Source organism: Ambystoma mexicanum, chromosome 1p (assembly GCF_040938575.1).
Source record: "Ambystoma mexicanum isolate Mex_15411 chromosome 1p, UKY_AmexF1_1, whole genome shotgun sequence".
Taxonomy (NCBI): Eukaryota; Metazoa; Chordata; class Amphibia; order Caudata; family Ambystomatidae; genus Ambystoma; species Ambystoma mexicanum.
In genome coordinates, this window is record NC_090921.1 from 310,055,411 (window position 1) to 310,080,198 (window position 24,788).

Below are 24,788 nucleotides of genomic sequence, written 5' to 3' on the forward strand. Positions count from 1 at the left end.
TTATGATAAGTCCTTGTGTTCTAGCTTTATTTTGCATGTGTTCGGGTATTCTAACATAATGAAGCCATGTCTCATCATTTGTTCTGGTGAGACATTTACAAAGTTGGACCACTTCATCCCACCAGAACAGCTAATGATTGAGTCACTTTCTCCTTCAGTTACTAAGATAGATTCCTTGGAAAGTAACCCTTAAACAGTCTGCTGAAAATCCTCAACAACTATCATCACTCATCGTGACAATATATTATTTCTGAATTGATAGGTCGATATACATGTAAATTAAGCCGCACAAAGTAGTAGCCGCTATAAACTCTATATTCAACTAAGAGTCACTCTGGGCAACCACTGAAATTAATATACAAAAAGACTCTATTAGTAGCTGTGTGAAGGTAAATAATTATTCTAAACTATAGATTGACATATCTTGTCCATTCCCATGATGTTTGTAAATGCTTATTCTCTTGCCAACAATAGTGTATGGAATTTTTCATACAAAAACAATATTTGGTACAGAATGACTAAATGTATACTTCGTATTCAATTAAACAATTAATAAAAAACTACAATGCAAAACATCACATAGTTACTTAGATGAAGTGCTAAATAAAATAAAACATGTCAAAATCCCAACTCGACCATAGGTTTGACACAAATTATAGATATTACACACAAAAAACAGCTGACCCTACATGTTTCAATCTCCAATGCCAATCTGGGATCTTCTTCAGGGGCAACACAGTCAATAGTGTTGTCCTATAAACCATGGTTTGAGAGGTTTAGGAGGGTAGAAGGATGATTGTCACTGTCGCAAGCAACAGGTCAGGGCTGTTGGCATGCACTTTTTGCTTCTGATTATGGTTTGAACGATTTTAGAGATATTGCTCACTTCCAAGTAAATTGTAATGTGGTCCAAGACCACACATTAATGAACCCTAGTTTAGTGCAAGAGAAAAAGACAGTGTCAAAGTTTGTGGGATCACATGAGTTAGGAGTTGATTTCTTTAGGATGATGACTAAAATGATGGGCACCTTGCAAGAGGCTGGAAAGATTGCATATGTGTGTGATATGGTAAAGGGTAAAGATAGGTGAAAGCGGCATAGATTGTGCAAGGGTTTTGCCAATTTGGGTTTTGTCAGCAGGAGCACAACAAGGGCTAGTAGAAAAGCACAGCAGTCAAGAATGGAAGTACATACAGTAAGGAGAAGAGGGATCAGATGAGGAGTGGTCGAGAGAATGTGAGAGGAGAAGGGCAGTCAGATCTCTCATATTTTGGGAGACTTGAAATTGCAGGCAAAGTCATCAGCATTGGGGTATTTGAGGCTGCAATTCACATTTGATAGCAGCAGCTTGCATATACCTTGTATATAGTAAATATACAACACTGTACATGAACCATCACCATGCATCAGGGAGCAGCGAGTGTGAAGTTAAAATTCTGGAAGTAAGAGAGCACATGGAGCAAAATGTGGCCTGGCTAAGATAGGGTGCCAAGGAGTCTGTTTTGAATTTACATTTGGTGACAGCCACAGAAGACCACTCCTGTGCATCATGAGCTGGGTCCATGCTTTATATGTATGAAAATGAAAAACTATCTACTGTACATGCTTGTTTCTTTTTAAGACCTGCAAAAGACAGTCGTAACGTACAAAGTAAGGCTATCTCTTCTGCGGGTGGGGGGGAGAGGTTGGTGGTAGCCTCTTTCTAGAAAGAATGTCATTGAAAGGCATTGATGATCCTTGATCATGGATGCACTGACTTCTTCTAAGCCTTCATGAAAACAAAAGCAGTGTTATTGGATCCCTGCACTGGTGCCACGTTCGAGATGGCCTGATCCTCAGAAGAAGCCTTCCTGATCAAGAATCAAGTGGGATGAAAGCCAGGCATATGGGTGAAACCTACCAAAGGAGCTTTGTTATTTAACATACACAACCAACACAAAGACGGCAGTGCCCTTGGTAGATTCTCTCTGCTCAGTCTGTGTCTTGTAGGGTTTATTTTGCGGCTCACAATTTTCTGAGTCAGCCACGCGCCCACCTGAATGCACAACACACACAGAAGTGCTGTGCTTTGTGCCCCGGCTAACCTGGCTTTGGGTCAATAATTTTCATCAGAGCTGCTTTTCATGTAAAATAATACCTTTTGTACAGCATTGCACTGTGCTGTCAGCCTGTCCGACTTCAGCCTTGGCTATCTATTGATCACATGAAGGAGATATTTCTTAAGCTGGAAATGAGATGTCCGCCATACTTTATATCCTGGTGAGAAAAGTAGAATAAAGTGAGCTGTACATCATGGCACAACCGAAAGGAAAGCGTCCAAAACACAGACAAGGTGAGTGACAAGATAACTCCCTGTCACTGCGTTAAACCTTTACAAGTCCTTGGTGTTCCTCTTCCAAATCATTGTCATCTAGCTCTGACATCCATTTTGTGTACTTGAAGTTAACCAAGATTTCTAATTCCAGAATGCACTAGGAAGAAATAACCAGTGGTGGCTGGCCCAAGGGGGTGGGAGGAGTGGACCCCAACAATAATGACAAACCCCCACCATGTCCACGTGTAACAGCAAAATCCTGTTACTCATGGGCATGGTGGGGGCTGCAGTGAATATGCAGCGGGGAGGGCTGACTACAGCCATCCCTGCCGCACATGCGCACTGCAGGCCCTACCTGCCCAGCAGTGAAAGCTGATAAATGCGGCTAAAATGGATGCCCTGGGGACGTTAAGAAAGGAATGCCTCCAAGGCATCCTTTTCTTCACACAGCCCACTGTCCTGTCCCTTAATCAGACCAGTTACTTCAGTTACTTCACCATGCAGACAGTAGTTTAGCCCATTTTTACTGAAAGAATATTCTTTAAAATCAAAATGCACGATTTAATGTGCATCACATTTTATAAGAAAACTCTCCCTTGAAGGGACAGTTTCTTGATAAAATGTGATGTGAATTAAATTGTGCGTTATGATTTGAAAGAATATTTATTCAGTAATAACCATGTGTGGGTATATTTCAAACAGCCTGTCACAAAAGGAATTCATTGCCATTTGCAACTATGAGTCATTTTGTGATTGTTTCATAGGTACCCGTAATTTTCTTTAAACAAAGGACAATTCAATGCTGCTTTCTAATGCCCCCCGCTCCCCTGGCGAGGGTGTCCCCCACTGCAGGGGTTTGCGCGCAGTATGCAAGCGTGCATACAAGCCCCTGCAGCATGGGTACACCCTACCCACAAGCCGATATTTTGGGTTACATAAGTGTGGGGGGAGCATTGGGCATTAACCAATACAAAATATTTTTTTGTTTTGTTTTAAACTGCATGTCCATTACAGATTCAGGACACTCATCTATTAGAGCTCTGTCCAGGCTCTGTGGGGCAAAATACATGCAAACCTACTAATGTGCATAAGGATTGCACCAGCAGAATGTCTTCACAGAAAAGGCCATTGCAAGGAACATCATCAGTCTTTGCTACTTGGAGGCTCCACGTATCAAAGATTGTTGATGCTCCTTATAATGGTTTGGAGGCAACATGAAAGTGACTTTAGAATAAGTTGCCAGAAGTAAGCCATGTGGAAAATAATTTTGTGGTGCAAAACGGAATTGCACCAATAATACATATACAGCAACGCTATAGTCATCATTAGGCATTTATTACAGTAGCATGAGATTAACTTCATAGCTTATGTTAATATATCATGCAGCATGATATATTGGCATAAGCTATGAAGTGAATCCCTTATGGAGCTGCAGATGAGACTCAGTTTCTTTTATTTATTTATACATTTATTTATTGTGCTTTTCATTACAAATTAGAACTTTTTACACATTCTCACAATGCAAATTCAACAATTCTGTAAAAGATTTCACACACATTATTTTACTCAGCAATTCCCTACATAACGAAAAGTTGTCAAATCAAACAAGAAAATCCATGGTGACAACTCTAAACAAAATTTAAAATATAATAAGTAACATCTCATATTAAAACTCTGATAAATCTGTCTTTAAGAACTCTAAAAACCTTATAGACAGTGAAATGTCATTAGTGTTTAAAAATTCTAATCCACATGTCCTTCTATTGGTCAATTAAATAATGTAGCTCCTTAGGACGCACAAAGCCAGGCGTTGTAAATATAGATGTTTTAAAGCCTCTACTTCTTGGGTACAGTACCAACATAGTCTCCGTTCGCTGGGCACATTTGTCCACCTGCCCAGAACTTCCATAGTTGGCAATATGTTTAGCTTTAGTCTCAGCATATGCGTCCTAAAGGGCCTTGACGGTGCTTCCTCAAATATGGAGCAACAGTGTGGTAGTTCTTTGTCGTTCATACAAAACGATCAACAAAACACCAATAATTCATCATCTCCTCTCTCAGATGAATCCACACATATCTAAAAAGTTTCTGTTTCACTCTGTGTGGGGTCCTAATAAGGTCTTGTGTTGAGGCCTCTATTTTTGCCAGCATTTGCACACAATCAGCCCCCCATTCCATCAAAACTTTACAGGAACCTTTGTGCCAGGCATCATCAAGACTCATAAAAAGGGAGGCAGCAGGTGGGGACAAAATACTTGCCAAAAAGTGCAGCTTAGCCCAGTCAATGTCTGAATAGGGAGCTGCTCTAGTTCATACAGTATCACCGCCAGTGGCACTGAGGCCGGTAGTTGCAGGACCCTTCTCCAGAGTTTTGCTTCCAATTTTGACCAGGAGATTGCTTCATCCCTGGTTTGGGCCCCAAAAATCTATTTTGGGACAATTTGCTGTTTGAACAGTTTTAATGATGGCAGCAGTAGAAATCTGACACATTTGAAGTCAAACTGTAGAAGTTGACTTGTCGCTGCCGTAAACTTTGCCTTGAGGTCAATTTCCGGGTCTAGTCCACCCTTTTTATCATATACAAATGACCCCAGGTACTTGTATTTATTGACCACCTCCAGCAGACAACCCCTCATATTTCTTGAAATGTTTCTCCATTTGGACCTTCCCCGGATTCAACACCAATACTTTGGATTTTTATGTGTTTATTGAGAGGTCCAAATTGCCCAAGAAATCCTCCACTGCATGGAGAGGTCTCTGTAGACCAACTGGAGTCATGTCATGTGTTGATTAAGTGCTGCACTTTGACCTCCCCTAACCTCGGGGGGATTGGTCCTTACTAGGGTCCAACAAGTTATTATACCCTTAATGTAGAAACAAAAGAGGAAAGGAGCAGGGCACAACCCTGGTGCAAACCCCTATTTGTTTCTTTCCAGTACGTGTAGGATCCATGGGCATCTAATCTCACTTTAATCTTTGTGCCCAAATGGATAGCCTCCAAAATCCCCATCAGTGCAAGCGGGCATCCATTATCGTATAGGTTCTTCCATAAAACTGACCTATTAACATGGTTGAAGGCCTTGCTAATATCCAGAAATGCCAGCTATACTGGATTCCCTTGAGCCTTTGCCTGGCCAGAAAGAATACTAAAACAAAGCTGTTCAAGGAGGTACCCATGCCCTTCTTGAAACCTGTCTGGAATGGCGTTACTTGCCCAACTTTGCAATTCCTTTAAAATCATTTTGGCAAAAATGTTATTAGATACATGATATTGGGCTGTAGAACAATGGCAATGACCTGTCCCTGCCTTTAAAAATCAGGACTATGAGTGCTGCAGACCAAGTTTCAGGGACTCCCTTTTAAGCAAAATACTCTCAAACAGACAGGACAGTAATTGACACAATAAAAGCACATTAGATTTGAGGTTCAAATTGAAAACGCCATTGGGCCCGGGAGCATTGGATTTCTTGCTCACTTTCATCAAGTGAGCAATATCATGGAGATTCCAGCATAGAGCCTCCTTCCAACAGGATTGTGGCAGCAAAGTGTCCTGTTTTAACCCAGGCTTTACATAGAGTTCAGTAAAATGCTTTACCCTGACCGCCTCTGATATCGCTTGGATTTGCAAAAACGTATCCCTCCTTTGTGGGTGGCTTTATTAATTGCCAAAACCTACCAGTATTATTATCCAGCATACAAGACAACGTTTTCTCAGCATTGTAAACATTTTTTTTATTGTTGCATCTGTAGTTTACATAAAACCTTACACAACATTAAACAACATTAACATATATACAAAAACATTAAAACAAGAGCATTTTCTCCAAATAAACAGATATAATATCAGTCTAATGGCAATTCATAATCTCAATTTCTAAGAAGAAGAATTTAAAATACATTTATCAAATACAAATTTCCGATTCCATTTCATGCCTATATATTAATTTTTTCCATTTTTTCCATAATACACTCCATCATTTTATATAGTGCCAAAATTAAGGAAATACTAAATCCCCAACTCCAAAATAAATTAACTGACGAAACAAGGTCTGTATCAAATCTCCCTTCAAAGCAAATTGCACGAGTAGACTCAAAATAAGTGCAAAAAAGCACTAAGTGTTTTAGTGTCTCAGTAGCAGCAGAGTCTTTACAAAAGCGACACCTCGTTTCCAACAATCCCCCCTCTGTTTCAGCTCTAGAAGTCCAATATCTAGTCCTCTCCAAAGTTAATATCTGATTCAGTCTAAAAAGCATGTATACTGATCTTACCCTCTCACATGGCAAACATCGGATATATAAGGGCAGACATTCACTAGCATGGCCATGACGTGCATATTCCTTATAAGTAGAGAGTTCATCAATCTTATTTGCAGCGTCTGCCCAATCCACCCTCAGTAAGAACCTCTTAACCAGCCATGTGCGTTGGATAAGATCTTCAGATTTTAGACCCAAAGAGTGCAAAATAAAATTCATTTTAAGGCTACATTTCTTAATCGATGTGACCGTTTCTGTTCTTACCAACTCAGATAAAATTTCGTACAATGAGTTATTGGGCGGAACCAAGATTTTTCTATATAACGACAGCTGTTTCCATTTAAGTCTGGCTTCCAAGGAAATCAGACATAACTCACTTCGAATAATAGCATTAGGGATCGATCTTGATAAACCGAGTAAGTCCTTCCACAGTTTCCCTTGTAGCGTATTCAGGACAGGACCCATTTCATGTGTACAGATATCCAAGCCATGCAGGAGTATTGGCTCGCATTTAGCCAAGTAAAAACGCCTCAGGGGAAGAAGTGAACATTTACATGTTCTTACTTTCAAGAATTTCATTTGTAACTTAAGATTTTTCACTTTATCCTCGAGGCTTTGTCTCCAAGTTTTAAGATTTACTTTGTTAGTTAGGTTATAACCTAAATAAGTAATGGCCTGTACCTGCTCCACCGGTTGTTCTTCCATAAACCAAGTATAATTTATTTTCTTAGTTTTTTTAGTAAATACCAATATTTGTGATTTCGAAGCGTTTGGAGCCAAGTTATTAAGCAGAGCATATTGGTAAAAGAGACCCATCTTCAATCGGCGTCCCCAAGGGGTACGATCCAACAAAAAAAAAAAAAATTGGCAAATGCCATCCATTCAATGGCCACAGTACCCAGTCTAGCAGGTGCAATAAGAGGACCACCCCAAATACCCTCCACATCACTGACATACAAGTTAAAGATCAGAGGTGCCAATGAGCAACCTTGCTTCACTCCTATGTAGGTGGGTATAATCCCTGATAGTGTGCCCTCCTTGGATAGACGAACCCTAATTGAAGTATTAGTGTGAAGAAGTGCTAGAAGCTGTACAAGTTTATGAGGGATGTTCATCTTCAGCATCTTTCCCCAGAGATTCGATCTAATGACCCCATCAAAAGCGTTGGAGAGATCTAAAGATGCTAGGAATACCTCCCCTATGTTAGATTGTTGAACATAATCTCTTAAATGGGCCAGTATCATGCCGTTCAAATTTGTGCCTAGTTCCGCTCTAAAACCAACCTGAAATCTACTTAGGCAAGAATTTTCCCTCACTGCTTGATTAAGGTCTCTTAAGAGTAAAATATCAAAGACCTTACTTGCCGCATATAGAAGGGCTATTGGTCTATAATTGTTAGGATTGAGGATGTCACCCTTTTTGAAAACTGGAACTATGATGCTTTGAGCCCACGATTTTGGTATAATGTGTTTCTCAAAGATAGAATCAAAGATAGGTTTTAAAACTTTTGCCCACAATTCAGGTTCAGCCTTCATAACAAAAGAAGGGATGCCGTTCGGGCCTGGTGCCCCTGACGGCTTAGGTTTATTAATCGCCCAAATGATGTTGTCCCAATCCCAGGGGCAACCACCCATTTCTGCGATTCCCAAAAATGTATCTGAGCCTACATCGAAGACCAGCAGGAGAGAACATTTTTTAAGATAGTAAGAGGTCCAAACCTCCTCTGAGATGGGGCAATCTAATTTGTCTCTAGCAGGTATTAACATCGAGTTTACTGACACCCAAAATTTAACCTCCTTTCCCTTACAGAGATTTTCAATCATGAGTTGATGGACTTTTAAATAGTGATCCATTTTCAGGGATTTAATAAAGTTCTTATGTCTCATGATGATTTTCTTTTTTTGAGTCCGAAAAAGTTCATTCGGAAGGATAAGGCGGGTAAGTTTTGCCAATTCCCTTCGTTTGGTGCATTTGGAGTAATGTATCGCAGAATCCTAGCTAACACATTTTCTATTAAGCGACGTAGGCCTCAATACCTTGGTGATTTTATATGCTCATGCAATGAGTATGTTATTATAAAAATAACTTCCCATTGCCAAAGTGCTACCCTTATGTATCGAGTGTAAGGCCTCAGTTAGATGTTTCAAGATAAGAGTATTACATTTTTTAACAGTATAATAGTTCCAAGTGACTGTTCTACCTTGATTAGATAAACCCAAGGCCATATATTCAGGTCTTACTTGTCTCACTTGTGTCTGCAACAAAAAAGGGAAATAAATAGGCATATGATCTCCCAAATCTGAAACTAGATGGAGCAAAGAACCCTTAGTTTGCTTCCAGGCATTAGAGACATAAAAAAAATCTATCCTCAAGGTCTTGTCCCCCCTCTTCCAGGTGTATCTAGGCAGGAAGTAGTTATCAGCATGGTCCACCAATCGCAAACCCCATGTTTCAAGGAAGTGGTCCCATCAAATCCCCTTCCTAACAGTGGGACAAATCTCATTAGGAATACCTCACCTTTCATTCCACCAGCTCCCTTCTGCACAGAAGGCATTGAAGGCCCCCCTATCACAATACGATTTCCCAACCCCTTCTCATACCATTCCCCTAAAATCTCTCCCAATTTCTCTTATACAATTTCAAAGGGAACTTTGTGCTCGTTCCAATAGAGGTTAAGAAGCAAGATCGAATCTAATTCACTACCACGCGACAGTACGATACCCAATAACCATTCACTAGAATGAAACACACTACAGCAAAATCCGAGATTACAATCCACTGCTACAATCAGTCCTTCACTAGGCCTCCCTGTTATTCCCCTAGTAGCCGGGAGCGAGAAGGTATGAAAACCTTCTATATGGCATTTTTCCATCAGCATGGTTTCTTGAAAAAGATAAATACGTGGAATCGTGTGAGATTTCTTTTTCCAAAAATGTATCCAAGTTAATAGAACCACAGGAATTCCACGAAACCATCTCAATGTGAATATTGTTAGGGTCGCCCCGAAACCTGTGTAGCCGTTTCTTGAGACGTTAATGCAGGTTTAATCCAAGACCAATCCTGTCCATGGTTTAAGAGATTAGATGTCAAGGACATTATGATTTCAGAGTTCATATGTGGTTTTAATTCCAAATGATTGATATTTTGCATAGCAATATTATCGGCCTTAGACAATTCCTTATATGCTAAAAATATAGCCGCCTCGTTTGAGTTAGGTATATTTAGTAGTTGAAACCCCAGGGATTCCAAATATGTTTCCTGAGCCCAAACCATATCGGCCGCCATATCTGAGTGGAAACTACTTACCATTCTATGGTTGTTATGTTCGGGAAGAGCTATAGCATCAATATCGTCAGTGGATATCGAGCAAAGTAGGGGTATCTTTTTAAATAGGTTTAAGAGATTAGTTCTATTTAATTTCTCAACCGAGTCCGCCTTATTGTTATTAATCCAACCTATAATTTTTCCAGATTTATTCTTTGAAACCTGCTCTTTTGTCCCCTGATAATCTTTTTCCGACTCTAGAGGAGTATTACCACCAATTTTCCCTTGACATTCGGAATGTTAAGAGCCAATAAAGTGTTCAATAGATTGAGGATATTTTCAGATAGTACGGGACTAGGTGGGTTGATGGAGTTATGTGGAGGCAATATGTTTTCAGGGTGGAACCCGATCTCAGAAGTACCCCTTGATTGAATCTTTTTAGTAGGGGTAATAGTGGACTGCTTCGCCTGGGATTCCCCACTTGTGGAAGTGGGAATATTCCCATTTTGAGCCCCCAAGGAGGTTCTAGCATGCTTGGTAATAAAAATGTTCCCAAAAGTGGTGAGTTTCGTCTGTTTCGTTTGAACACGATCTAACCCTTCCCTAAAAGGGTTACTCTACCTAATTTCTTCTCCATTCACTCCTAGAACCTGGTTAGGGGCCGGGTCAATACCTGCTTTTCCAGTGTCAAGGGGATCTAAGACTTTATTCTTAATGGCCCTCTCCTTACCCCCCGAATGTGTTTCATTGAGAGGAAGGTCTCTAATAGCTTTAAAATTAGAGTTCCTACCCGTAATCTTTATATTAGGCATATTTTTAGATTTTTTTGTCCTCTTACCCACTTGTTTCATCCTTTTACGTCGTTTGACCAATGAGTTCGGGTTTGCATTGATATTATAATTCGAGGTATCATGCAGAATTTCCCCCTCCGTATGGATTTTACATACCTCCGATGTGTCAGCCTCTCTATGTGGCAATGGTTTTTGTTGATATTTAGTTTTTTGTTCGCGTTTCCCTCCCCGTTTTTGTGGGGTCAGTTGAATAACAATCGGGTCATCACTACAGCTGTTCATTTCAACTTCTACCTGATTAAATTCCCCGATCTGCACTCCTTCCATTTGCTCTCCCATGTTCGTCATAACTTCTAGCAGTATTGTAGGACTATCTGAGACACTGGGCCTCATTACAGGTCGGGCGGTCCGGAATTAACAGTGCCGGTAAACCTGCCGCCACTGTTAATTCCAGATCGCCCATACCCGAGTCTTGCAGGCGGGAAGTGATCTTCCCGCCAGGTCTGACCTGGCGGGTTGAACACCTCCCGCATGCAGGCAGACGTGGAAACACCAGCACCATCACGAGATTGAGTCCTAGAGGACTCAATGGGAATGGGGATTTACCGAATTCCGCCTCCGGAATTCCCGGGACACCAGGGCTGTAATGCCCTGGTAATTCCGGGAGTCACAGAGGCAGAATGGTAATACGAGTCCGGCGGTAACCAGGCGGTTTTACCGCCGGACTCGTAATGAGGCCCACTTACTCTGTTTTGGTAATCTTGGTTTAACAACAACTTTCCATTTTGGCGCCGGGATTCCCAATCACTTAATATACCCCCAGATGAGGAAGCATGTCCCCCAGAGAGCACATATTCCAATAAAGTAGTAATTTTTGCATCCATTGTTGACATCCTCAAGTTATGATTCTCTGTAAACTTCCCCCATCCAGACTTCCCATTATTAGGAGAGTCCTGTTTTTTCCTCCCCTCAGTCAAGCCTTCTAAAAATTCTAATCGGGTTGTTAATGCATTGAAAGCTGATTGTTGCCCCACCATAGCTCCACACAGCATTTCCTGTGTCTCTGCAAGAGATTTAAGGGCTAAATTCAGACTAACGTGCAAGTTCGATAAAGGGGTGTAATGTATTCATCCTTGTCCCCAGTACCAGTTGAAGTTTTTCCAGATGTACCACTAGTGATGGGATTATTATCATTTTTATCCACCTGGACATCCGCAGATTTAATATGTAACCTACCCACACAATCACCCCTTTCCCCTCCCTCTGTTTGGGAAAAGGCTTCTTTATACAATAATTGGGCGGCATTAATCTCCTGCATTGGTAATGTAGGTTCCACTATAGAGTTGGGAGTACCAAATCTAGGCTTATGTATGGCCCGAAAAGGAGTCAGAAAGGGGTCTACCCCTATATTTACTATTTTTTTCCCAGGTAGCCTCCTGAAGAGGAGTAGAAGCATGAAAACGAACAACCCCTTTCAGAACGTTCATGCTCTCTTGTAGACATTCAGCATCTGTAAGTTCATGTATACTAACCGATAAGGTATCTCTCCGAGGATCTGTTTCTACAAAAGAGGTGTTAACTTTTTCTAAATGTGTGTCTTGTTCATTATGTGTGGATAAGGGCTTCTCAACCACCGATGGCCCACTCTCCATCCTCCTACTAGGTTGAGGTAGCTCAAGATCCTCAATCACTTCCAATATGGGTGTGTCATGTCCTGAACCAACTAGGTGTTCCCCATCCATTTCTCCCCTTATTTGTGAGTTAAACTGGAATGCATCTGTCCCCTTAGCCTCCCTGGTCTCTGTTATACCAAGACCACTTCTCAGTACTCTTCTCTCCATTTCAGTGAAAAGAAAAGAAGGGGTCTACAAATTGTACACAGAAGATACCAAGACTAACAAAAGAGGCCTTAATAAATTAAACATAGGTACTAGTGTAATCCCTAGTGACTCCTAAGAACACAAACTAAAAAGGTTTTATAAATACACCTCTAATAAGAGCATTAACGCTCTAAGTAAAATTCGTAAAATACTACGAGTCTACAATAAAATGTCCCTTATAATACGGAAAGAGGTTCTCCAACTTCCGCCGGGTGAGAATTCCTGCTCACAACCGCCTAAAAAGTGAGGTAAATAATCACTGGGGAGAGGCAACCTCGCAACCCCTTGGGGTAGTATATTACAAAGTTCAATCATCTAAAAGATACAGTAAAAAGAAGCAACAAAACAACTTCTTTGTACAACCAGGAGTTAATATCAAAATGATCCGAAGTTTGAAGTATGTAGTCCAACTAAAATTCCTCATAAATAGAGATGGAACACGTTAAAAAGAAAATTTAGCCAATAAGTTGAAACAAAAAAACCCTGGGGGGAGGAATTCTCACAACCCCATGTCTGAAATGCAAAACACGGAAGTCAGGAGCAAAGTTAAAGAAAAATACTCTTGATCAAAAAGGTCCGTCCTGGGCACGCCCGACAGATTGGGGAGCTGTCTTAGTCCGTCTCTCCCCCCCAAGGACCGGTACCAGATTGATCACAATACACACTCTCCAAGGAGTTCCCAATCGCGCCGAGTTGATGGATATCTGTATGATGTCCGCCTCTGGATCTCTCGAGCCGACTTGTACATACAACAGTTATGAACTCTGTTATGCTATAATAAATTAAGTCGATAAAGCAGGGAACTCACAAGAGGGCAAGCTTCCCGACCTTCCTGCCGAACACCGCCAAACACAGGCACTTTCGCCGCACTTCAGCTACGCTACCCCTGCTCCCGGATGTTTTATAGCATCAGCGGGTGCGTGAGTGCACGAGTGCGTGGGCGTGTGCTTAGGTCACCAAGCAGGATGGGAGAGTAAGTTCACTGAAAAACTTCTCCTGATTTAAATAAACTCCTTCAATACTGCTGTTGCTCTCAAGGAGCAATTGTCAGGTCGGGTCTCCTCTGAGCTCCTTTAGGCTGCTCCAATACAGTTCTGTGCAATAAATAAACAGCAGGTTCAGGCGCTGTTCAAAGACTGCAGCCGGCAAACATATAATGCACCGCCAAACACAAGCACTTTGGCCGCACTTCCTGTCTTGCTCCCCCCTCAACCCTCAGCTTTTGGACTTGTTTCTATCCATTATTTACATAATTTTGTGGGGCCTTTCGACTATACCCCCATGGATTGCTCGCTTCAACCTGCCGGGCAAAGTACGACCCACCATCTTTGCCTTCCATTCCCTGTTGACTCGGGGATAACCTACACATTATTGAGGTCCCTACATTAAGCACTCAAAATCCCAGTGACAGGAAACACTCAATTTTGGGCAAAATAGCGTTTTTGATAATGTGTGACCTTAAATTAAGTTTTACCATATCAAGGAAATATTCGTGAAATAATTCGCTAGGAAATATTTGTGAAATAATTCGACAATACTAATGTCACCTGTGGTTACGAGCCTCAAGCTAGGGATTTCATACATCAGAGACAAAATATAATGCCGATTCAGTGGGTACCTGTTAAAGCTCTCAAAAAGCCGGCTCAAATAGATACAAATCTGTTCCTCCCAAACTTGCCTCTTTTTGAGAGAGTCCATCGGTACTCTTAACTGTGTATTCGGTCTACAGCCCTTGATATTAGGATTAAAGGCGCAGTGTCCACCAGCAATTGCTTGCTTTTTGGAATACCCAACCTCTGTTCATCTACTATATGAGACAGAGGCATAGATATTTCACAGAGAACATCCAGACTCTCCTGAGCATGATCAGCCACTAGGACTGGTCTTGAAAATATTGCAAACAGTTTCTCCTTTTCTTCCACCACCCGCGTCAATATCTTATCCTTCACCACCACCACTAGCTTAAGCTCTGACAGACCCAACAACGGTGTCATGACAGAGTCCCTTAAAACACAAACTTTCCCTCCCCTTGCCCGATTAGTTGGTCTGCTTTTACCAAGGTAACCTGATCCTTTTCACTCCCTGCCTTATGTAGAGTCCCCCCTCCTCTGTCAGGTAAACTGAAATGTTGCTTAGATCAAAGGATGGGCTGCCTCCAATGGATTGCTAGCATTTGGGCCATTGTTATGTGCTCCTGTGTCCAACCTGTGCAATTGGGCCCTCACATCCCTTAGCTTTAATGCACGTTTTGTTTCTGTTTCTGTCAATATCTGCCCTTACTGCTGCCATTTGCTTGTCAGCCTCTACTCTTATTTTCTATCATGGATGTCCAGTAAAACATGGCATGCCTGCCCCATGCCACCCCCCCCCCCCAGCAGCAATTACAAACTGTTTGGATATTTACCCATTTAAAAAAAAAAAAAAGAATGCTCTACAATGCAACATTTTAACCCATTATTTTATAAACATAATTTCACGGGGGGAAATCCCCCAAGCCCCCTTGATTTGTTCAGACTCCCTCACTGCGCTCAGTCGCTATGGCATTTTTGGGGGAAATAGTTATATCCCTCCACTTAAAAAATTCACTAGCCGCCACTGGCTCTCGGACTTGTTGGGAACTGGATGGGGAAGCACAGGGACTGTGGTAGGAGCAGGAAGGGCGGGAACCATGGGATAGTGATGGGATCAGGGTGGGGAGAGCCCAGGGTGTGTGATGTTGTGGGGAGAGCCCAGGGACTGGGTAGGAGTGGGATGAGGGAGCCCAGCCACTGTGATGGGAGAAGATGAGGGAGCCCAGGGACTATACTGGGAGTAGGATGCAGTGACGGTGCGTAATGCATACTCTCCATTTGGCATTTTTTTGGGGGCCCGGCCGTCCAAATTTTGCTCAGGTGGGGCGCAGGCCAAAAAATGTTGAAGATCACTGGCCTAGTTGATTTACAATGTGAGGCAACTTCTTTGATTGGCATGCTCGTCGAGTCTCATATACAAAACAATCCAGTGTGCTCGTGTATGGACATCACACATTTCACAGCTATCTCTAAAAAAAAAAAATAACACCAACACAGAGGGGTGGGTCAGGGGGGTCCCGAACAATTTATTGTTTGCTCAGGGGGGCCCTGGCATAAAAAGTTTGAAGACCACTGCGTTATTTCATAAAGCATACAGCCTTATGCACCCTTCTCACACTGGCCTGGGCACTGTACTGAAATGCACCAGAACAGCATTCATGGGCACAGTCAGTGAGGATTTGCTTACAGGCAGCGCTACCAGAGTGCAGGCTGCTTTGTACAGACACGGGACAAATAACTAAGTTCTTTGTTCTGTCACGTCTGTGCAGAGGAGAGAGCTGCACCGAAAGAAGGATTCATAACCAACGACCATTCAATAACTGAATAGTTCTGAATTCTTCTTTCGCTGCTGCATACATTACTAAAGAGAAGATTAAATAGCTGCCAATTATCACGAGACAGCGGGAGTGCAGGGAGCTGATGAAACATACATCATGTTTCATGAGCTGCCTGCTAGCTCACCGTCTCATGATAATTGGCGGCAATTTAACCTTCTCTTTATTACATAGATTATCTTCATTGTAATGTCTGCCCTCCAGTGGTGCCTCAGTCTGCTTTCCACTCTAAGCAAGGGGGCTACCACCATCATGTTGAAATGGGCCCCCACACATGTTTAGCCTGGCCTGTTGCTGAGTGAACATCCGACTGCTCACGAGAATTAACTAAATGGATGAGGAACACACCAGAGTGATCCCCAGCCAAAAGCATCTTGGAGAGTGTTGGTCGCCCGAGAGTCACGGGCTCACTCTGGTGTATTCCTCGTCCATTTATTTCTTGTTCCCACAGATTTGGTTGCACTATGCACTGGGGGCACAGCTTTCCTTTTGTATAGAAGTTTCTCATAGATCAGCGGGTTAAGCATTTGCTTCAGAGTTCTGAACTTTCAAGACTCTCCTCTGTGGGCATTTAAGACTCTGTAACTTGTTGGACATGCACATTGGCAATCTGCAATGTTTGGGTATAGGATTCACTATAGGTTCTGCCTCTAATTTCAGAGGAGGCACAGATGCTAGCAAAAGGTCTGCTTTCTTTGCAGGACTTCAGTGTAAATTTGAAGGTGTTTCCTAAAGAAGAGAAGATAGGAGGATCCCCTGGATCAATAAGTGTGTCTGTGTGAGTGCTACTGGATCCTACCCTGTGGGTATGAAGCAGGGAGGCAGTGCAAGACCACTAGGTTCAAGTTTCCACTAGTGGGGGTAACTGAGACTAGACCCCAAGAGTCCGGTCTACTGCCAGTGCTTACATCTGGGGTGTTTTTACAATTTTGACCGACACCTGTTGGGTGGAGGTAAACATTGGAAGTCTTTTATTAGGTATTTGTATGGATGCAGTATTTAGGACATATGGAATTCTTAGAAAACCACATGGGGTAAATAACTCATAAATGCTACCTGTTTTATGTTTACTGCCCAACATGAAATAAGGGCCAAAGTGCTTTGTCAGGTTCCTCTGGTCCTACAATTTATTTTGTTGTTGTTATGTGCATTTATTTTTTAAATGCCATCTGCCGCTAATGTAACCAAAAAAAGCTGATATATATGGGGTGCTAATGATACCGTATAGAAGCATGCACACACACTGCAGGCCATTTCTAATAAGCTACCGTGTCTAAAGTGTCCTGCGGAACTATTTTGTAAAGTTGGCCATCCTAGATCTCAGTCCCTTACAAGGTAAACGCAGCGGCTGCACTTGGTAATTTGTTGATTAGAGATGCAGTTGCATACTGACATGAAACCTATTGCACGCAGCATTGAAATTAACTGCTTTCTAAATGTCCACTTCAATGGAATGAAGTATCTGGGTTTTAAATTGCTCAGAGGCACTTATCTCTTGATTGTAGCCTAGAAGGGCCAGCTAGCCTTAACCAGAACTGCTACTAACAATAGATTTGGCTCCTTGTGGCAAACAACTATACATGTGTGACATCATCAACTCTGTTTGCACATTCTTATATAGGAGTAGCAATAGAACTGCTCTGAATGCCAATAGGCTTTTTGTTTGTTTGAAGTATTTTCCGTGATATACAAATTAATGTTCTGTGCTTGGTTCCACAGAGCGCTGCCCTTGAATGAATCCCTGTTTACACCTAGACATACCTGATACCCTGGACAGAATTTGATCAACTCAAAGTAAGACATGAGTGGATGGTAATGCTTCTGTAGAAGGGGTTGAAATTAATGTTTGGTGAGCACACCAGAAATCTATTTTCCACATGAGAGGACCAGGATGTTTGTTCCATACTGCTTTGAATGTCGCTTGAATGTGTTAATTAAACGCCTTTAATTCATAACAGCAAACATACAGAGTTAATATCATATATGTATGTATGCATGTCACCAGTTGGCCTGGGGACTCAAAATCAGCTTTTAGTAACTGATGGTTTCAAGCTAACCATGCTCTCCAAAACTATGTACTTTATAGAAATAGATTATATCTATGGCTAGGTCAAAAGTAACTCCTGGTTATGGGTGTGAAACTAACTGAGATTCTCTATGCTTTAAACAGTAGTCCAATAACTCTGAGTTCATGGTTATTGTAATCCCTGGCTGTCAGACAAAGAAGACTGGAGAAAATGGATGTATCTATAAAAAGAAAAACAATACAACAGTCTGAGAAAATTCGAGGCAATTGGCACATTACATATCCAATTAGCAACTCACTGAGTATTTAAGCAAATTCGGATTCTATTTTTAACGACCAAACCCAGGAAGATTCATCTGCCTTATGAAATCTTCTTATTTAAGATGGGTATATAATTCCTGCAGGAAAATTATATAAGTAGTAAAATAATTAAGGGATGGCAGTGGCACACTTTACCCAGCACTTTACTTTACTTTATGCTTATAATGCGCCGTAAACCCGCGGGCATCAGGGCGCGGGGAGCACAGAGAAGTACCATTTACAGTTTGAATCTCACATCGGATTTACTGGGTCTATTCTTCACTGGGATAAGGCGCTTAGATGTTTCTAGGTTATTGGAATAAGAACGTTTTCAAACTTGCCTTAATGATGGAAGCATATTTGTGCCCTTGTAGGATATGGGCACATACATGACTTTCTGGGCATAACGACCTTGTGCACTGTCGGTATCCTGGCATCTCTGGTAGTAGAATATTGTGTGGGTTCTCCTCTGAGAACTGCTTCTTTCTTACGTCTTTTTCTATAACTTTTCATGAATATTGTGCTGGGAAATGCACCATTTCCACTCCTTATTTTAAAAAATGTTCTCCTTGGGGGGAACACACCCAGACCCCCCTCTGCTGAGTCAGGTAGCACCCTTCGCTCGCTCGCACCCTACTGCCTTCATTAAATATACATTTGCGCCCCACTACTTTAAAAGTTCACCAGCCGCCAGTGGAAATAACTACCCAAGACTAGGCATCCGGTTTTCTTTATAGGTTTGTTAAGGAAGCAAGAAAACATGGTACATCCCCCAACCGCAACCCCACCAAGTGTGCTGCATTGTTGCCTATCTTTTTGTAGTTCTTTTTTTTCCAATTCCCTATCAGGGAAGTGACAAAACGGATGTGAAATGGGTCTGCTCCATTTCTCACAGTCGTGCTGATTAAATGTAATATTGACTGCATAGACCAATAAATCTCATCTTTGCTATGATCTTGGACACATTAATGTAACAAACCACTAGCCTTCTACTTAAGTATCCAAAGCATGTACTATGCCACCCATAGTGTATGGCCGCTGCTTATCAGAATTCCTCATGCAGTGGAAGAGCCTTGATTCACACACCCTGTGTGGAAAGCCTTGATTCCTCTACAGTTGAGGTGCATGGCAAGGGTAGGAAAAGCTGTTACTATAGAAACATAGTGCTCTGTTAGTAGACAAGATAGGTGCTGTTTTTCACTGTCCTCTTTAATGACTTTTTTAAAATAATAATAATGCAGTGGTTGTGTATCCCGTGGCCAATGCTAATGCCAACCTATCACACACAGAGAAGCAGGTGTGCTGTCATCCTGGACTGCCCTCCTTTAACTCTCATCATGGCCGACTGACATCATGTGAAGAATCACAAGCTTACCTGGAGTCGACGTACCCTTACCAGAACGCTTCCCTGTATAGCGCTGCTCTGTTCTGTTCAATGAACCCACATCACAATGCATTGGGCATCATTATGGGTTTGGTGGTATGTCCTCCAGTAATACTGACAAACTCAAATACTTTAACCACATGCATTAGACACACAGTAACAGGATTTAGAGTTAGATGGACCCTTTGTTTATTCCCAGTGCTTTAAGGGGGAGGCAAAATCGAGGGGCCTCTAGTTAGGAGGAGTGGCCTGAGTATGTGTGGGTGTACTTAGGCCACACCTCCAAACTAGAGCCCCCCTCGCCTATGGGGGCGTGGTGGTCTGGTAGGAGCATGAGAGCTGGAGCACACTGGCATTATTATCTTTGGTGCGCCAAGTCCTCTTTTTTGTTTCAAATGATGGGTTCCGAGCCCCCTTGGGGGGTCGGTACCTCCACATAAGAAACCAAAAGAGAGGCTGGGAATACCAAAGGTGTAACACCAGTACACCCCAACTCTCCTTCTGTGTCTTAATGAGAGGCCAGCACCAAGCAGGGAGCCCTTTCATTCATGGAAATGTGTGGTTAAAGGGCAGATGCCGCCAGGCAACCCTTTAACCATGTGGCTCCTTGAGTGAAAGGGCTGCCTGCTGGGTGTTGGCTCTTAACAGAAGGTGGGCTGGGTTGCATGGCCTCTCCTTTAGTTTCTGAGTAAAGAGCCCACACCGAGCAGGCAGCCCGGTTATCCAAATCATTGCACGGTTAAGGAGCAGCCTGCAAGTGTTTTGGCTTTGGAGTAGATAAAAGAAGAGGCATTGAGGCCTCTTAATTTTTCTAATTCCAAGTGCTGACACCTGCAGGCAGCTCTTTACCCTTGCATTTCTTCAATTAACCGGGCTGCCTGAGGGGTCGTTGTAGCTGGGGCTAGTCGAGGGTGAACCCCGGCAGAGTCCCAGATTGAGGGCCCATTTTGGAGACTGATGGTCCTCTGCCCTGGGTAGCCCCAGCCTACTTAAAGCCCTGGTTATTATCAATGTTGGACTCCCATTGTACTCCATTAAGGAAATGTGTTATGGCCTTGTGCAGTAATACTGCCTGGATAATACTGCATCCAGTAATGCTTTTGCCTGGAGGTAAATTGGAAAATGGAATCCAAAACCCATAATAGTGTACAAAGGTCAAACATGTGATATATGGAATTACCACATGTTTTTATTTTACGAAAAAACTTGTAATGCAGCCCTGGCTTTTAGTTTCAGGTGAGAGCCCCCAAATGGGCAGGAAGCGGGGGGAAAGACCATTACCATGATAGGGCAAATGCCTGCCTAGGCTGCTGAAACCAGAGCCGGCGTCATGCTGATTTAATGTTGTTTCACTGCATGCGCACATCATCATCCCTCCTCTATTCCTATTCAGTCGAGGGACTGTCAGAGCTGAGACCACTCTATACAATACAATGATTTTCTGTTAGTATAATTTAGGTTACTCTGCTGATACACCTGGGCTAGAGCCCCTCCCTTTAATGGTTATCAACGTAAAAAAGCAGTTGGCAACATTTGAATAGCTCATGTTAACAGTATTGGGGCAAGGATTTGGAAGGGGATGGAAAAATATTCAAATGTGCATGAGTGGGGGGGGAATATGATCTGAGATTTCAAAATGGACTGCCCGCGGCCTCCTCCTGCCTGGGCTGCTGGGGGCATTGCCATGTGGCCCTGGTTTGATTTATAAAAAGCCCCCTTTCTGCCCCTTGAGCTGAGGGCACAATTCAGGTACTGATTTGGATACTTTTCACTAGGATCTATGGGCCTCATTAGGAATTCGCCAATAATTATGTGTTATTTCTGCAGAATTACTGCCAAACTCATTTACCCTTACCACGCTTAGTCGTGTGGCTATATCGCAGGATTATGAGTGGTGGTAAGGCATAGTTTATCTACATTTGTGGAATCCATAAGACGCAATGGAGTTTTCTTTTAGGTTTAACGCAAGCAGTAATTCACTGTGGTGAACTGTTTTGTTGTTGTGCTTGTTGTTGCTCTTTTGAGCTGTATGGTTCGTGCCCGGGGTGGCAGCCCTGGTGTCCTAGGGGGCAGACTAGGACGGGAGGATGTTTGTGCACTGAGGGTTTAGGAGTATTAGGTAGTTATCTGTGAGGACGCTGGGTCGTGGCAGGACCTAGGTTCTAAGGGGCAGCTTGGAACAGGTGGAGGTGCATAGTTTTTTATTTTTGTGTCTCGAAGGTTGTTAGGTTCTGTTTGTGGAAGGAGTGAGCCCTTTGTACACTGTGTTGGGTTCCTCTCTGTTTTGTTATAAAAGGGAGGAGTGGAAGTGGTGTTGAGTTGTGGTGTTGAGTTGGGTGTAGGACTTGGTGTAAGGGTTTCGTTGACACGGGGTGTCATGTTGCCTAATGTGTTGGCACAGTTGTTAGTATTCTGGGGGTGCCATGTAGGTTTTATTGGGTTCATATTCCTTTGGTGGAGCACTTTCCTGTTTCCTTGATCTTCCTTGGAGTGTCCGGGGGTTTGGTGTTCTCTGGGGGGCAGTGTCTTGTCGCCAGTGGTGTTATTAGTTGGTGCATTACGTGCTGGCCACACGTAGGGGTTTTTGTCTGGTGGTGGTTTTGGTGTGATCATTCTCTGTTTCCAACAAAGTAAAGGAGGGAGAAGTGTTGTAATGTGTTTTGCTAGCTGAGTGGATGATATCAGTGCTAAATGGAATGTAGTGATGTCAGTGTGAGTGGAGTGTTGGTGTGTTGTTATCTGAAGGGGATTCTATGCTTGGCAGTTGGAGTTATGCTGACTTGGAAAGGACATGCCAATGTTTTGTTCCTGGCATTGAACTACAATAAATCTACTTAATAACTTACCTGTTGGTTCGAGTGTTCATCAGCTTCCAAGTTATTACATATTATTCTGTATCAGTATGTTTGCATTGTTAGCTGTGAGGCTGCATGGAATGTCAGAATTGTATTGCGCGTGTAGAGTGCTTGTGTGATGAGCGTTCTCTGAGTGACGCTTGGTCACTATTGGACAGATACAGGAACCAGAAGGATGCTCAGTTACCTCTCTCCTGTAACCTTACCTGTAACTAAGACATAATAAATAAGCATTCCAATGTGTACATGACCTGGTCTGGAGTGGGTCCTGCTTTGTGATTACTTACATAAGACCAGGGAGAATATCTCAATTAGTGACGAGTTGGTGGATAAAAAACCCTGAGGGCAGCTGAGAGTTTGGAAGCAGCTGATATGTACATGCAGGCCACGAAGTTACAGAAAATGATGTTTTAAATGCCCATGAAGGAGCGATGCTGAGAAAGTGATTCTGAAGCCATAGAGAGTGGAGCCATGGAGAATACAAGGATTTGCTTGTTCCTGAGGGGCGTTGTGTACCAGCATTGGGTCCCAAGAATTGAGGAAGGCCAGTTGCGAGATTGTATCGCTGGCCTGGAGGATGGGAGTATAAAGGCTCCTTCCCTTGGCAAGCGTAGCTGAGGGCGATCGTAGTGTGGTGCTCCACGTGTTTAATTTAAAAAATGGAGTGAAAAGCACTGATGCATCCTGGGCAGGTAGTCCGGTGCATACTGCGCTAATCGTGGAGGAGACATCCTGGGTGAATTTGAGCTTTTGGAGGGCTTTCGATGAGTCCATTATGCCTGTGTGAGCCGCGCGAAATGCTGTTGGCCCTGCGTTCCAGCCTTGCCATTGCTGGAACGCAGAGATGGGCAGGGCCTGATTGTTGCTCCTGAAGCTAAGGAGCATTAGAAGAAAGGACATAGAAACGTACTGAGCTGTGATGACATGTATCCCCACATCAGTTGGTCGTTGTTTCGACTAAAGGTTTGATACTGCGCAGAACGCAGTCAGGAGTTGCAGTAAAAAGGCACAGCATTAGCACACTTTTACGGTGGCTGTATATAATGGCGCAGCATTCCGTGTGACATGGTGCGAATACACAGTAACAGGCAGTGGTGCTGACTTTTGGTTTTCTCGGGGCAAGCCAAGGGGGCTCGGGAGGGGCATGCAGCATTACAACAACAAAAAAAGTCCTATTCTAAGAATAGGGACTTTCATGAAAATAGCGTTTCCCGGGGTGGGGGAGTGCCCGGGCCCCAGAACACCTGCGTACTTTGTGCCCCTGTTAACAGGTAGTGGAGGCAGTGGCAGTACATTGTGGAGGAAACATTTATTTATGTCTTTCTTTTAAGACACCGGATACTTCAACAGTGTGATTGCGCTGAGAAAAGCCGTGCTGAGGAGAGAGAACAGCAGTGGCTGTGGTATAAGAAAAGAGCGGCTTGTGTTATATGTTTCAACACAGTAACGGAGCATCGTGATGTTCGTGCTGGGTCAAGTGCCTGATACATTCTGACAGCAGCATTTTGATGAAACATGTTGGTCGTGACGGTTATATTTAACTTTATGTCCATTCAATTGTGGAACTTGGTTTATTTTTGTGTGGGGGCAGATGATAGCAACAGATGACAGGAAGGAGTGGTGTTTAGAATGTCAGGTACTGGGGTCGTTCATCACGTGCCAAGAGCGGGCAATTAATGATGCCATGATTATGTTGTCAGTTGCACGCATTTAGTGGTGTGGTGTATTTCAATGTGGAAAATGTGAATTAGTTCTAGTTCATACTAGTGATATGTACGTGAATAGACTAGTGATTTATGTTAATGGCGCAAACGTTAGATGCTATCATCAATTAAGTGCATTAGAATGATATGATATGATTTGACATTTATAACATTTATAACGCGCCTATACTCATCATAATGCGCATGCGTTTGGGAGAAGTGAAAGAAATTAAATGTATTTGGCCAAGTGATACATTTAGCCCACATGCTAACAAATATTAATAGTAACGTATGTTAGATATAAGACATTGAATTACCATGAATGTAAAATAATGGTGCAATTATTTTGAGAAAGTTATCCAGCAATTTAATTATTTAAATTGTTTCAATAATGGAGCAAGGGGGTCGAATACCTATTATGATATATGCTGTTAGAGCTATAGGACAGCCGCCACTATTAGCAGGTCATGAGGACTGAGTGTACGGATATTTCATGAATTAATTTGAAGTGTGACAACTGGAGCGTGCTTGAGTATGTGGCGCGCAAGGTTGATAAAGTATATATGAGTGTTACACGCATGCATGCATGTATCAATTATTGAATTGTTGAA